Here is a 15,438-nt window from a genome sequence, read left to right on the forward strand (position 1 = left end):
CTGCATTTTCTAACTATCCACATCTACATTTTGTGGGCCTACCCAGGATGCTATGTGAAAAAGTCAAAATATACCAATGGGCCTAAAAGGATGGATTCCAGTGTAAGAAAATACTCCTGCTTTAAAATCATGCTAAATGAGGTATGAGTCCTTAAACGAGCAAATGCAGTTGCCAGGGAGAACAGATGCTTAACTCATTTCGGAACGGAGTGCATTTTGTGTATGTGAATATTGATGTATTTATTTAAATGTGAATACCCGCTTTCTTCCATAGGAGACATTCAAAGTGGCTCATAAGATTTAATTCATACATAAGTCTCCTCATCTGGCAGAAGTTCTGGAGAATCCCCTCTGGTGTTGACCAGAACAGTACATGTTTAGCTTTGGCAAAGCTATTTCATTATGCACTTTCAGGCCATGCCTGAGATATGAAAACCAATTATATTAATTGAAGTTAATTTTTTTAAAGTTACCCTCACTCAATCTTCAGTGTCAGATAGCAGCATGATTAACAGTGAATAACTGGAAGTGAAGGGAGAGTGATTGAAATGTAGCTTGGTCCAGATGGGGGCTTCTGAAAAATCCTTCTGCACTGCATATTCAGTGGGTAGGTTTTGGATGCTAGCATTGTTTGCCACGGGCTGCAGGACCAAGATCAATCAGGATATAATTTTGTCACTGTTTCTACTCAGGCCCAGGATCAAAATGAGTCCTTCAAAGTTCCTGAGATGGATATGCCCCTTTCCCCAAACCATCTTCTATTGTGCTGTTTTGCTTGCTTGCTTGCTTGCTAGCTTTCTTGTTTTCCTTCACCAAATCTTAAAAGATTGGAATGCCTAAACTAAGGCTTAGTTACTGGCAGTAAAAATAAATATGGCGGTACTTTCGCCCCCACCCTTTCCCTTTCAGTTCCACCCACTACTGGAATATGCCCCACAAGAGCTTCTCCAAAGGTTCAACATCCCTGTCCTAAACAAACAATTCTGTTAGGTAGGAGATTCAAGGAAACTAAATAATTCTGTTCATAAATAAAACATTAAAATGTGTTTTATGCATAGGTTGAAGTTTGTAATGTAGGGTTTCGGGTGAGTAATTTAACACATTAAAAAAATGTTCACCTACTGTATGTCTGAGGCTTATCAAAAATTATTATGACTTCTGTTTTCACCAGAAATATTGCTTTTTAAAGCTGTATATGGAAGTATAAAAATAGTAAGTGGTGCAAGTTAATTAGACAAGTTTTGTCTGCCAAGGACCTGTTTTTACCAGGCTTCTAAAAGACTTTATCAAACAGACTGGACAATGCTGATAATGTTGAATCAGACTAGATAAGACTCAGATGTTAAGGTTCAAACACTTTATTTAAAGGGAAATCTGTGTTCCTTGGTATTTTAGACATCATGTTATTTATTTTATGCATAATTTCCCATTGAAAAGATGGGAGATGAGGCATGAAATAAAAATTGCATGAAATCTGAAATAAGTATGATTTCAGTGAGCATTTGAAGCGAAGTTCCACCTATTATGCTAAAAGTCTCGAATTCATTTTTTATGAATGCAATCTTGATTCTGCAAAGCTCTCATTAGAAATATCTCAAGTTGGAAGGCCCTAACCCCAGCCCAGCACAAGGTACATTTGCCAAAGAGATAAGTAGATATTCTGATTACTTTATTCAGTGACAGAATAATGGGATTTGTGGTCAGGCTTTCTATAATAAGTGTTAATAAGTGAATGGATGGGTCCTTGCTGTGCTAATTAATTTTGTAAAGCGACTGGACCTTTTGGACTTCTGGTCATGCTGAATTAACACCTCCACCATTGGCTGATGTCCTGTGGCTGCAACCTCTGCTTTGCTGTATGAGTGTGTTATCACGGCTACCTTGCTTTTGACACACAATGACAAATCACTCTATCTCAGCCTTACCACACTCAGTGCCTTCTGGATGTTCAGACTTGAACTTCCTTCACCCCAGTCAGCATGGCCAGTGGTCAGGAATGCTGGAAGTTTTAATACCAGACAACTGGAGGGTACCCAGCTAGAGATATCTGTCCTAAGTGTTCGTCAAAAGCTGAATCTAAGTGGAGTTCAGCTGATTGTATCACATTCACAAGGCTACTTTGGCATCCAGAAATCCTTTTAGACTAGCTAAAGGGACAAAACCACCTTTATCACTGCCAAACCAGAAAAGGAGGAGAAATCTCAGGAGGAAAGGGAGAGAGAACAATATATCATGGTGCAAGCTCCTGCAGCCACCTCACCTTGTAATGCATAGGCAGAACAGTTAAGGCTACTTCTGTGAGACTACATGATACTACATCTGAAGTATCATGCAAGAAATAGAGGTAAACCATGTGGAGGAGGGGGAGGAGCGGGAGAGATAGAATGTATTCATGTGTTTATCTTTTAATGTCCATCAATATACATACCAATAAAAATTACAATCCCTCATATTGTAGTCCAAGAAGGGTTCAGCACTACTAATCAGATAACCCTGATTGGGCACAAACATCAAGTTATGCAGGAACTGCTTTGAAGGGCATTGATGTATGATGCTGAGATATGTATATCCAGGCATGTGGTCAAGTCCAATGGCATAGGATTTCCTACTCTCCTTACCAGTGTGGCTGTGATAAGTACATCAGCATTACAGCAACAGAAAGCACCACAGGGAGGCGATTACCACATAGTTTACTGGGCAAGTTTGGATGACACAGCCCTTCATGGGCTAATTTACCTTGGAGAAGATACGGCACATGCTGTATGCCATTAAGTTAGTAAGACCTAACTTGGGGTTGTCAGGCATAGATAATGTCATTGCTGGGAAAGTCCAAATAAAGCCTTTAATAAAAGATTAGCTTTTATTGTACATGTCCTTTCATCATAAAATCAGACAGCAGTGCCCTCATGCCTCTCCCCTAGAAGGAACTAGAACTTTTCGCCCTTCTCCACAAGCCTGGAAAGCAGGTGGTGCCAGAGGCTTCAGAGATCCATCTATCCTCCTGCAGAGCAAATCACCCATGTGCCTGAAGCAACATGTTACATCGTATCAATAGGTAAGAATACGTAATCTGTCCAGGAATGTGCAGGTGTGCCTCCAGTCTGCAGTGATATATTCCACTCTCTTGAAAAGTATCTGTCTGGCAGCAAGAAGCAGTGCTGAACAAATTTCTTTGTCCCAGTGCAATCACCTTCCCCTGAATGTCAAAACCTACACTTGGTATGTAGTCAAGTAGTATGAATCATACCACTGACCCATTGGGTACCCTATTGAGTGACTCTATACACCCTATACCTCTGTATTGTTCTGTAACATCCATTCTGTTGGCAACTTTGCATTGTTCTGTTCATACTTGCATTGTTCTCTGCAAATGTATCCATTCATCACTCATCATTACCCCAAACTGTGTATGTGGCCCACATCCTATAAAACATTCTGTAAATGCTCAGGGTTTGGGACTGCGGGTGGCTCAGTGGTTTAAACCGCTTTGCTGCTGGGCTGGTTGATCAAAAGGTCGACAGTTTGAATCCGCACAATGGGGTGAGCTCCTGTTGCTCCGCCCCAGCCCCTGCTAACCTTGCAGTTCGAAAGCATATGATGCAAGTAGATAAATAGGTACCATTTCTGTGGGAAGATAACAGCGTTCTGTGCACCTTGGTGTTTAGTCATGCCGGCCACATGACCACGGAGACTGTCTGTGGACAAACGCTGGCTCTCTTGGCTAGTAAACCAAGATGAGCACCGCCCCCAAGAGTTAGACATGACTGGACTTTAATGTCATGGGGAAACCTCTACCTTTACCTTTATATGCTCAGGGAGCTTGTAGCCAGTTCTGTATACTGAGTACCCTGCAGCACTGTTGTTTTATTCTCTGTCAGAGGGGGATACCCAAGGTGTTCTGCCAATGAACTGCTGAAACTGAAAGTAGCATCTTCCATGTGGATCCAAGTGTACATCTTTTGAGATTCCAAGATTCCTTGACATCATGTAAACCCAACAAGCAGTTGTTATCTGTGGGCAAAACAACCCTCCCATAGCTCTCTAAAGCTCCATGAGTTACAGAAGTGAGGCTTAACCCACAAATAACTACTGTTGGATGTAGTGACCACTTTGCATATCCACAGTGGTAGTCGGAACACACCAGGACTTCTCAGGAGTAAAGTAACTCACAGCGGGTCCGCAGTGTCATGCCAATCAAGTCACAATATAAGGGTAGCCCAAGAACAAGGTTAACCATGATATTGAGTCACAGTCTGTCAGCTTCAGATTGGGGTGGGTGGGGGGGGGTCCTTAGGTGAGATCCTTCTTCAGGAACTCCCCCAGAGCAGATACCTGAGTCCTTGCCACACCGCTGCTGTATTTTGCTTGCTCTCTGCCTGTGGACTCAGTCTGAACCACTTTCTGGAAGGAACAAGCTAGGCAAAATAGAGATGGCTTTTTCTTGTTCTTAATACCATTGATATTGTTGGGAGAAGAGATAAGGAAGTACCTAAAGGAAGGAAACGGATGAGCGGAGAGTGCCGTAGTCAGCAGTGGGACCTGGCACTTACTCAGTGTTGTGAACCTTTGCACTTAAATGCTGAAAGGATGAAAAAGTCTTGCCTCCAGAATCACCACACAAATAACACCAAATTATTTCTAAATGCCACCCCAAAAATATGCAATGATACAACTGTAATAGCCTTAGAACAGTCTCCAAACTACATGACAAGCAGCCACTGCACCTCTGCAGTACTCAGAGCTGCAGCTTTCTAGTTAAAGACAGTTCATCCTGTTGTATCTAGACATAGGAATGCAATAACATTTCTGGATCAGCGCAATGGCATCGCAGGACATGAAGGTAATAACTTCCCACTGACTGGCATTAAGCATAACTTCATTCAATCATCTGAGAACCAAGGACATCTCAAAGTGAACATCATCCAGAGAAGATTATCTGTTCATCATGGTATGAGTGACTGTTTTAGGATTAACTTCTTCCTAGTTATGTGGAGTGGAGGGTCATCATTCCTGGGAAGGAGGGTCATCATTCCTACTTTAAATCAGGTTTGGGAAGCTATGTAACTACTTGAAAGCCACATGCAAACCCTGATCCAGAGCCAAACTTCACTCCCTTTGCAAACCCCACCTTCTTTAGTTTTGGTCCCACCCACTTTGGTTCTCTTTTTTCTGGCTGCTGGAATGCAAGTTTCTGCAAGCTTTGACTGAGATCATGTGCACCTGGAAAGAAAAAGACCTAAAATAATCCATGTGCAGTGGGAAAATGGAGCATGCTATGAGAGTCTGGGAAGCATACAGCCTTACAGGAAGAATATCCCTATCCCTAAAACTTTTTTTCTTTACAATATTGTTTCAAATCCCTTTGTAATATACACACATGGCATTGATTATATCCATACATAGTCTCAATAATATGCATTTCTACTGTTATAACAGGCTTGGACACTAATGTGACAAGTGACAACTGCATAGCTGAAAGAAATTTATATAAATATACAAATTAATGTGAGAAATTTAAACTCCAAAGCCTTTATACTGAGGTTTGCTTCATATTAGAATGAGCAAATGGGGAAGTTTTCCTATGTTTGTGGCATTTTTCATTTATTTGTTATTGCAGATAAACGTCAGGATGCTTCACATAATCTGTGGATTCCATTGAAAGATCTGAGTTCTCTTACTGGATTTTAAATGTGCACTCTGCAAGTTGGTGTCATTCAGAGAATACGAACCCAGTATGAGTATTTGCTGCTGCTGTGATTCCACTCTAACAGCTGGAGCTGGACATTTCTGCCTTCTTTTCCAGTGCTTCATTGTTTGTCTTTTTTTAACATGTCAATGAATATATATGATGTTTGAAATGGCTACAGGTAAGTGGGTATTGTCTATAACACTCACTCCAACATAAAGTTATGGTGATGATGTGTGTGTGTACTTGTACAAAGATTAGCACAAAACATTGCTGTTAGAAATGCTGCTGTTTTCCCCAGCAAAGTGTGGAAATCAAAACTGTACACCAACCTGCAAAACCTGGAACCTAATTGGTTGTAGTGTCCTAGATACATATATATGGACTTTTAAATAAACATATAAACCAGGGATGGTCAAATCAGCCTCTGTCCAGTCCATCTGTTCAGTCCCTTTTCTACATTAATATCTGAAACACATGCACACACATTTATATTCCACTTTAAACTATATATTTCTCAAGATATTTTCCTCAAAATATGTATTTCTAAATATATTTTCCCCTGAGCAGAACTCGTTGGAGCAGTGCCCTACCTGTGCCAGTTCAAACATATTTTAATGTGACTTTCACACAATATTTTAGTGTGAAAGTCAGTGGCTATGGACGTTTTGATGTGTCCATTAGTCCTGAAAACGTAGATCAGTTTCATTCGTATATTGATCCCTAATATACACATGCACTGCATTTCTCTTTTCTATCTGTTTGTTGTGGGGAAGAGAGTATAAAGCTGCTGATTATCACAGCAATCATAGCAGTAGCACTGCCCACAGATTTCCAGGGAATAAGGAGAAGCAGAGACTCAGCCAAGTAAAAAGGGAGGCAAGAAAGGTCAGGAAAGTAATGTAAGAAGATGAATCAGAGATGGAGGAGGTTGTTGCTGATGATTAATTCTGTAGCATTTCATCAGCATAGGTCTATGCATGTTTATCTAAAATAAGTTGCATGGAATGTAGTGAGACATACTCCCATCATCCTGCAAAGTGCAAAGCTGTGTTTTGTTTCCAATGTTAATCCTACCTGGAATAAATCCACTGAAATTAATGGGACTGGTGTTAGACTAACAATAGGTACGTTCCATCAGAAAGCACCTCATGCATCTACACCAAGAGTTCTTGTGTTTCAGACAGGGTTTAATTCCATACACTCTATAATGTTTAGGTGTAGTAAATAGCATGCAACATATGTGTGACTACATGTGGCAAGTGTATGCGTGTGTGTGTGGCTTCACATGTTGTGAAATGGTGCAGACCCTACCAGTGTAAGTAGGGTTGCAGCCACATACAGGTGCAGCAAAATACATGCGGTGATTCCATGTGCATGCGAATTTCTGCAAAGGAGTTGCATTTTATTTCTCACACATAAGTAGGAATATATGACAACTTTGTCTGTTATTCAGAAAGAGCCAGCTTGAGTGGAAAAAAACTGAATCTATTAGATGTGTGCATTTCAACATCTGCCACACTTAAAGAAATTTGATAACACGCTTGTATAGTGAAGGGTACTTAGGGAAATCAAGTTGTTTCATAGCTCCCTGAAGCAGAAAAAAATCCTAGTGCATGTTAACAAGAAACACGTTTAAACAAGGCCTTTCATATAATACCTTTTAATCCAAGTATAGTTAAGCCACAGTGCTACATATTTTTGAATAACCACTGACTTATCCAAAAGGAAAGGAACTGGAGGTTGTTCAGTTCAATTTCTTTCCTGAAAGAATGATCGTTCAGATATTAAACCACATCTGTATCACATATTAACTTTCTCCAAAGATTAATTTATGACATCATAATGATAGAATGCCATGTACTGGAATCAAAAGCATTTCATGTCCACCTACCTCAGAGTAGCTGGTGGCCCTGCCCAGATATTCTGCTCTGATCTGCTCATGGTGATGAGGAGCTGAATACACAGACTGAATGGATACTGGCTGGCTCAAGCAGCACAAAGTGCCAGTCTGGTCACAGTTTCCACAATGGTGCACAGGTAGATTGGGACATCAGCACAGAGCTTGTGCATTTCAAGAACCAAACTAGTACAATATTCCAGTTCATTCCACCCAGTCAGCTGGCCCCAGTGCTCTAGGGGACTGGAAAAAATGTTGTTAGTTTGGAGTCAAGGAGTTTCAGTGTTGGAAAGAAGATTCATAGCAAGGCTCAAATTCCTTCTTTTAGACATATACTGATTTAATAGGAAAGCAAACAAACAAACAAACAAACAGAAACCTACACATTTCTTTAACAGAGCATAGTATAAAAATGCGGAAACCTTGTGCAGAACTCTCTGTGCCAATTTCCTGGACATGTCTTCTTTTCTCAGATTTTTTTTTAATACTTCTAGTTTGTACCCTCATTCTCAAGGTACTTTAGAATTTCTTTTGGTGGTTTTCTCCTTACATTGTTGCAAATTGTCCAAAATTGTGTGTGTGGTGTGTGTTTCATATAGGTCTCTCCTTTGCTCTGCAACCTCCCCAGCAGATCTGGAGATATCCCATTGGAGAAGTTACTTCACTGTGTCTTTTTCTGGGCTTTAAATGAAGTGTGAAAAGTGGGAGTGGCTGCAGACTTTTTAAGCAATGACTGTATGATGAAAGACAAAATATGTTCCTTGGGATTACAAATACCACCTGGAAACTTTTTAACTAAGTGCAAGCATGCAAGCTTTCCAAAGCATTTATTTTCTACAAAAGAATATGAAAATAACAATTTGAAGAAATTTATGTATAGCATTATTTTTCTGCGTCCTGCTAAGCTGGGTCCCTTCGTGGATATACACCTTCATGCGATGGATGGGGCTGGTGGTTCAGTGCAATGCTACCATGAGACCAGAATCTCTTGCTAGATGGTTCTCCTAGCAGGATCACTTGAGATGGATTGGTCAAAGTGGAGACACCAGAATAAGATGAACTACCCTCTTCAGAAGCAATGGTCACATCAGCAGAAAAAATGGATATTTCACATGGTGATGGGGTGGAGAAACCCCTGAAGGGCAGCTTCTCCTGGAAGGCAATATGGGTGGAGGATCTTTTCTGAACAATGGCTGTGATGCTCAGAGTATTCTGATTACTACTGCATTGAAAGAGGCATTGGTAAACTAGCTTTGAATTTTTCTTATCTTAAACTTCCTGTGAAATCAAATAGACTACATAATTAAAAATAAAGAATGGAGGAACTGTGTTGTTACTGCCAAAAGAGGGACTAGACTGTGACAAAGGTAAAGGTTTCCCCTTGACGTTACGTCCAGTCATGCCTGACTCTAGGGGGCAGTGCTCATCTCCGTTTCCTAGCCAAGGGAGCCAGCGTTTGTCTGCAGACAGTCTCCGTGGTCATGTGGCCGGCATGACTAAACACTGAAGTGCACGGAACGCTGTCACCTTCCCACCAAAGTGGTACCTTTTTGTCTACTTGCATTTGCATGCTTTCAAACTGCAAGGTTGGCAGGAGCTGGGATGGAGCAATGGGAACTCACCCCATTGTGCAGATTCAAACCGGCGACCTTTCAATCAACCAGCCCAGCAGCACAGCGGTTTAAACCACTGCACCACCTGCATCCCTAGACTGTGATAGTGAACCCTTAATATCAAACATATGAGTGAAGCTGTGAAAGATCACTAACAGAAACATAGTGCCAAATACAGCTTAAAATGCGTTTCTGAGGAATTTTAAGAACAGATCTGCATTACTTGAACGCAACTGACCATGAGCCTGATTTGGTGGTGGTGGTGGTGGTTTGTTTTTTATTGAAAGAAGAAACCTAGAAGGAGGACCAAAAACATGAAATGAAAATGTTTTGATATGAATGTGAAAATGATATGAATGTGAAAATGATACACAGAACACTATACAGAAGAGATAAAAGGATGACAGTTTTATTTGAAGAGGAATACTATGAGGAAAAATCTGCAATATTAGAATATGAAGTGAAAGCTACTCTGAAAGCACTTGGAAGGAACAAAACACCCCAAATAGATAATATTCCAAGTTGCAGACTGAATTGGTATAAATCCTAATAAGAATATGCCAATAAATATGGACAACAAAACAACGGACAAACATACTGGAAACCTTCAATACACATTCTGAAGAAGATGCCAAGGAATTCAAGGAGTGCATATTAATTTCCCATGCAAGCAAAGTGATGCTCAAGGTGTTGTAACAAGTAATTTTCCCTATGTAGAGTGATAAATGCCTCATGTTTAAGCTGGATTCTGAAAATGAGGAGGCACTCAAGATCATATCACTAATATACTCTGGCTACCGCAGTACACAAAAGAATTTCAGAAGAAGATCAACTTGTGCATTATAAACTACCACAAATCATTTGACAGTGTGGATGATGAGAAGCTATGGATGGTCCTGAAAGAAATGAATGTGTCTCAGCACTTGATCATTTTGATGCATAACCTGTATGGTGGACAAGAAGCTAGTGTTAATACAAAATATCGAGAAACGGAATGGTTGCCTATCGGCAAAGCTATCAGACAAGGGTGTATCTGCCTATGTATTCAGTCTGTTCACATAAGATAACAAAGAAAGCTAGAATAAGATCAGAGAAAGAAGGAGGGAAATGTGATGTGTGATATATCAGTAATGGATGATATGTAGATGATGCTATTTTACTGGCAGAAAGTACCAATGAACTGAAATGACTCCTGATGCAGCTGAATATTAAGAAAATAAAATCATGACTATAGAAGAATTGCACAGCTTTAAGGTCACCAACGAAGAAACTGTAATTCTGGAAGATTTTGCATATTTTATCCCAACTATTTGACTATTTTTTTATTTCTGATTACAGTCAGGATATTTGAAGAAGACTGAGATATAGAAGGTCAACAATAAAGCAAGTAGAAGAAATCATGAAATGTAAGGAGGCCAAAGGCAAGATCATCCACACTATTGTATTCCCAATCATTATGCATTTTTCACCTCAGTTCAGTGCTGGTTCAATAAAGGATTTTTTAAAAAAGAAATAAACTCATATTGAGTTTATGTATTAAAAACATATTTTGCCAGCATTTCTCAAATTGTACAGATTTGCTCTAGGCATCTGCCCATTTATTAAAATGTATTCATGCACAGTTTTTAGAAACTGCACAGTTTTTAGAAACACATATTGTGTTTTGGATTTTTTTTCCTGTTCCATGGAATACACTGCAAATCTAGAACTGATTTGTTGATTTCCAGACAAAACATATGCTTGAGCTATATTCATGATCAAGCAAGGTTGCTTGAAAGAAATGTATAAATAAAGACACAAATTGAGTGCCTAGCTTTCTCTCACATCCTTACTTGTTTTCAGAGGAATGCTATTTCCTGTTGTAACTATCATAGTTAATATCCACTGGCAGGCCTATTTTTATAAAATCCTCTATTCCCATTTTAAAACTATCTAAACCTCTGGCCAATATGTGGTAAGCACTTTGTTGCAATGAATTCTTTGAAGTCATGCTGCAAGGATGCTGTAGGGTTTGGTCAAGACTTGGAAGCAAACTGACCCAATTTGCATCTCCCACACTAATATGTGGACCAGTACACAGTTATCCTCCTTATTCTGCACATCTCTGAATTTAGTGAAGTAGTTTTCACCTTTGAAATGCATACAGAAATTAATTTTATCACAAAAATCCCTACAAAGTTCTGTGATTTTTAAAACACAGATTAACATGGAAATAGATTGAACATATGAATTTAGTCAAACAAATAGTATGATTCATTCATGCTAAGCCTTTTTTTTTTTTTTTTTGGTCTATTACCATTTGATACTACTGGGTAACCAGAAGCTCTAGTAATATAAGAAAAGGATCTAGCGTCTCCTGTCACATCATACATAATTTTAGAACTCTGCTTAGGGGCAAACACCACTTTACACCGAGTAGCTTTTTTTAGCGTGAGCCTGTCTTGCTTTTTACTCTAATGTAATTGCACATGTCTCCAATTCAGATGCCTTTCCATCCACCGTGATCTGGGAAGGGAGGGCTGAGCCATTCGTTCTTCCTTTTCCCCAATCCATATGCAGTAAGAGAAGCCGCCATTGATGGAAGTTGCCTCCCTCATTTTTCAAGGAGGGTGTTTCCAAAGAAAGAAGGGCGGCTGCATGAGTGTCCCAAGGTTTATTCTGACATGCAGCTAGATACATCTGGATATAGCTGGACACGAAAAGTGAAATTGTAAAGTGGAAACTAAGCTTTAGTGCACTGGGGAATGTGAACTGTCATCTTTTTATTGTTTTCCATTCCATTCCATTCCATTCCATTCTCCCAGAAAAATTCTGGGAGGTGCTCAAGAATTATGGTGCGAAGAACATTGCATCCTTGTGCTTAGAATTAACCTTGGAACCACAGGGCTCCAAGCACACCACAATTTCAGTTGTGCTATGCACACTTACATGAGAGTAAAAACTATGGCAGATACTTTTTTAAATGCTGCACCAGGTGTTTTGGATCTTGGTTTTCTTTTTTCTAATATAAAACTATCTCAGAAATTATTCAACATTTTCTCATAAAGTGCCTCAAATCTCTGAAGCATTTTGGTTATCCTTTTCTGAATGTCTTCCTTCACTACAATGCCCCTTTTGATATGAGGTGACCAGACTTGCAATCAGTATGCACAAACTACATAATGGTTTCTAAGCATCATTGTTATAACGTATTTTATTTTCAGCTGCTTTCTTTACCAATTCCACGCATATTTTGTTTCTGCCAGTTGCTAAAATAACCACAGCAATGAGTAGGTTTCTCCTTCCTTCCTTCCTGCCTTCCTGCCTTCCACTCTACTTGAAAATGTTGATCAAAATTCCACATGCAATTTCAAATTAGTTTTGAATGGGTTGTACACATTTGAAGTACTGATTTTCAGTAACTTTCACAATTTATTTTGACCAAAGTCAAAATTAGACACCTAGTTCCACAGTCCACAGAAAGCTATTAAACCAGAGATTGCACAAAAGTGGAAATACTCCTATCGTCTAGTAAAAGAAAATTAACGTGACATGACATTATAAAAGAGAGGGATATACTAAAAACAAACAAAAAAGTTTTGGTTCTAGTGCTCTCTTGCTATCAGATGGGCTTATCCGTACCACTCTGGTAAAATTATTTCTATTATGGATCCCCCCTTCCCAACCCCCTGGACATTTTGGTAGTTTTACCTGAAATAATTTTATTTGATATTCCCCAAAATATTTTGTGTTAACCTGAGAGGAATTAAAGCAGCAGTGACTATCACAAAGACATGAAGTGAATGCAGCATTTTATCTCCCCATCCCACACACCCCTTTCTCTGAAGCTAAGGAACATCTTTTTCTTCTCTTCCTCGTCCTGTTTCTTTTTGTTCTTTTTCCTTTCTTCTTTCTTCCTCTTTCTCCTTTTGGTTTTACTAAATTACTAAACTGGATTATTTATGAACGCTGAGAAAGTTACTCCTGATTTTCAGGTCAAAAGTAGGTTGTCTGTATCCAGCAATTCTCTTGAGAAACCTATATTCGGGTCAAGAAACAACAGTGAGAACTGGACATGGAACCACTGATTGGTTCAAAATTGAGAAAGGAGTTCGGCAAGGCTGTATACTGTCTCCCTGCCTATTTAACTTATATGCAGAGCACATCATGAGAAAGGCGGAGCTAGATGAATCACCAGTTGGAATTAAGATTGCTGGGAGAAATAACAACAACCTCAGATATGCAGATGATACCACTCTCATGGCAGAAAGTGAAGAGGAACTAAAGAGCCTCTTGATGCGGGTGAAGGAGAAGAGCACAAAAGTTGGCTTGAAACTCAACATTAAGAAAACTAAGATCATGACATCTGGTCCTCTCACTTCCTGGCAAATAGATGGGGAAGAAACGGAGGTAGTGACAGATTTTATTTTCCTGGGCTCCAAGATCACCACAGATGGGGACTGCAGTCAAGAAATTAAAAGACGCTTGCTCCTTGGGAGGAAAGTTATGGCAAATCTAGACAGCAGACTTAAAAGTAGAGACATCACCCTGCCAACAAAAGTGCGTATAGTCAAGGCTATGGTTTTCCCGGTTGCAATGTATGGCTGTGACAGCTGGACCATAAGGAAGGCTGAGAGCCGAAGGATTGAGGCCTTTGAATTGTGGTGCCGGAGGAGACTCCTGGACCGCAAGGTGATCAAATTGGTCAGTCCTAGAGATCAACCCTGACTGCTCTTTAGAAGGCCAGATACTGAAGATGAAACTCAAATACTTTGGCCACCTAATGAGAAGGAAGGACTCCCTGGAGAAGAGCCTAATGCTGGCAACAATTGATGGGAAAAGAAGAAGGGGACGGCAGAGAATGAGGTGGCTAGATGGAGTCACTGAAGCAGCGTGAGCTTAAGTATCTTTAGTGATTGAGCATTCTGAGGTATCAAACCAGGTCAACCAATCAGGATCCAAGATTTCTGCATCAAAATCTCAGTACAACATTGATGATGATGATGATGATGATGATGATGATGATATTTTGTTGATGAAAGCAAACTACATTATACTGAAGACTGCAGACTTTGTTAATACAATATAGGATTAGATTCAGACAGTTATACTTAAAACAGACCTAATTCAGTAGGACAAGTTATGCTTAGAATAGAACCACTGATCTCAGTGAGACTAAGTTAATCAAATCAAATTAATATCGATGACTCTTCTCTAACCATGAGCCCAGATCCAATCCACAGTGTGCTAATTATTCCTGTGCTCTATTACATGGGAGTAAATCCCACTGAACTTAAAGAGACCTACTACTGAATATTTTATGGATATTTTCATGTTGTTGGTTGAACAAAGATCCACCTTGCCCATCAGCTGAATGCAGTTTAGTGAGGAATGAATCAAACCTCTGGATTCAATCTCTTTTCTTTCATTTCACAGAGCCAGAGAAAGCAATTTTCATAATGTGGTCAAAACAGAATGGGACTAGAGCAGTTACTAGCCTAAAGATAACTACAGTTGTGTTGCGTTGTGCTGTTTTGTTTTTTACTTGAGTCTCCTAGAGCCTTATATACTTGAAGTTCAACACTGAAAGAAGAAAGCACTGATGAGTTCAGAATTGGGTGGTTACAAACTCCCAAGAATCACATGGGATAAACAGTTCATTCCAAATAATTTGAAAGGGGATAACTTCAACAATTTAATAAATTAATAAATAAAACAATGTCCCTAATAGTTTCTTTGACAAAAACTGAGGGAGGGTGATACGCTAGCACCATTCAATGGATACCAAAGGAAGCAGCAAGATGAAGTTTGGAAAATGCCCAAGAAAAGGAGGCGACATGTTCTGCATTTTAAAATGATAAATTAGAAGTTTTTAAAAAATATTTTAGATTAGATTAGATTAGAGATTAGATTAGATGTGGGGAGGAACAGGGATGGTGAAACAAAGATTAACCATTATGCCATACTGGCTTTCAATGTGTCTCTTTTTATAACTGTTGGAAAACTGGTTATCTATCTATCTATCTATCTATCTATCTATCTATCTATCTATCTATCTATCGGAGAAGGTTATGACTTAGCATAAATCCATCCTCTGCCAAACAGGCAATCATGGCTATTTCAACTTTCAAAAATTTACCATGTATGCCAACAAACTGCTGAAAGGAAGAAAGGGGTACATGGGGAACTTTCGCACAGTGCCTTGCATCTTAAATTGTTCTCCATCCAAGCTACATAATATTTGAGCTGAACTGAGAAAA

The sequence above is a fragment of the Varanus komodoensis genome, unplaced genomic scaffold, assembly GCF_004798865.1.
Source record: "Varanus komodoensis strain SLA01 unplaced genomic scaffold, ASM479886v1 scaffold65, whole genome shotgun sequence".
In the NCBI taxonomy this organism is placed as follows: domain Eukaryota; kingdom Metazoa; phylum Chordata; class Lepidosauria; order Squamata; family Varanidae; genus Varanus; species Varanus komodoensis.